Genomic DNA, 1,992 nt, shown 5'->3' with positions numbered 1-1,992 from the left:
TGTGTGTGTGTGTGTGTGTGTGTGTGTGTGTGTGTGTGTGTGTGTGTGTTTGATGATTGTTTATGCCTTCATTTTTTCAGGAAATTAGGAGGCCAGAAACTGGAACTGGTGAAGTCATAGAAATTCTGTGATAAGCACTTCTGACTCTTTCCAGAGATATGGCAAGGAACCAAATCCTACTGCCTTATATATGGTATTCCAGCAGCAACCCTCCCTAACCAGGGTTTGACCACATTATCTACTAGCTTCACAACCATCTGAATTAAGCCTAGGGCCCTGTTCATCAGTTGTTTGATGATTTCCACATGCGAATGCAGCCAGAGTGCCTGTTGTGTCTTTTCCTGCTGGCCACAGCTTCATAGTTTCTGTTACAACTGTCCATGTCATGTCTTACAGCCTTTGTACTGTTCACCTAGCATTGAGCAGTAGTCATGATGTTGGCTTTTGATAACCAGTGTGATACAGGTAACTCTTTCCAACCACAGGATTCTGGGTTCAGTCTTACTGCGTATCACCTTGAGCAAGTGTCTTCTACTATAGCGTTGGACCACCCAAAGGCTTGTGAGTGGATTTGAGAGATGGAAGTTGAAAGAAGCCCATCGTATATATATATATATATATGTATATGTATATATCTAGGCATGTGTCCCCCATCACTGCTTGACAACTAGTTTTGGTGTGTTATGTCCCCATAACTTAGCAGTTCAGGCTTTTAAAAAGAAAGAAATACTAGGGTTGATTCATTTAACTAAAAAAACCTTCAAGGTGCTGCCCCAGCATGGCCACAGTCAAATGACTGAGACAAATAAAAGAATAAAAAAATGAATTAGGCACAGACAAGGCTGTGTGGTAAGGAATTTGCTTCCCAATGATATGGTTCCAGGTTCAGTCTCACAGTGTGGTACCTTGATCAAATGTCTTCTAATTTAGCCTTGGGTTGACCAAAGCCATGTGTGTGGATTTGGAAGACAAAATCGTAAAGAAGCTTGTCATATATATGTATATGTGTGTGTGTGCATGTATGTGTGTGAGTGTGTGTGTGTGAATGCCGCCTTGTCTCAACATTGTGTGATAGTTATAAGCAAGCATCACAGTCATAAAAACAGCATCCTTCATTTTTCAGTCTTTTGAAACATCAGTTTGGTAATGTGAAAATATCTTACTAGGAAACAAGAAGAGCATCTGGCTGTAGAAAATCTGCCTCAACAAATTCCGTCTGACCCATGCAAGCATAAAAAACAGCCAGTAAAACGATGATGATTATTATCGTTATTATTATTATTATTAGCGTGTGCGTGTGTGTACTCATTTTTTATATGCAACAGAAACAGTATTAGTTTAAAATAACAATCTGTGCATCATGCACAATGCAGATATGTTACTAAAAGCTAAATTAACAATGGTATTCATTCTGCACAATAAAAATATACAAAAATATATCAGTAACAGACGAAAATCGTCTAGCAGCTGTAGTGGGATTTCCAAGTGTACATTTCTGTCTCCTTGTACTTCGTCAGTAACAAGTACCTACAAAGCAACTGCTTAGTAAGACACTGATATAGGAAACCTGTGATGTATTGTATGCAAATAAGGAATTCCAGTTTTCTGCAGCCACCGGATTTGTTGAGTGTATAAACAGCTTGGCTGCTTGTTTTCTTGGGGATTGATGAGAACCCAATAAAGTCAGAAAATCGATTAAATCTGGTCATGATTTTTCTCAGCCTTGTTTATTTTCTACTGCATAGGCTTACATATATATAGTTACATTATATTCCTTATCATTATTCTTATACATTATTTCTATTTTTATTACGTTATTACTATTCGTATATTATCATTTACTTTTGGTTTTTGTCAGCCTTTTGGATCAAGACATCTATTTTAACTAGAAGTAAGAAACAAGTTCTTTCTTCCTGTTTCTTGAGTAACGCTGCGTCCCGTCCAGCTGGGGGGAGGGGAACACATTCGCCATAGAAATCGGGAAACCGGGCC

Source organism: Octopus bimaculoides, chromosome 4 (genome assembly GCF_001194135.2).
Source record: "Octopus bimaculoides isolate UCB-OBI-ISO-001 chromosome 4, ASM119413v2, whole genome shotgun sequence".
Classification (NCBI taxonomy): Eukaryota; Metazoa; Mollusca; class Cephalopoda; order Octopoda; family Octopodidae; genus Octopus; species Octopus bimaculoides.
The sequence above is the reverse complement of the archived record's forward strand: the minus strand, read 5'-3'. Positions refer to the sequence as shown.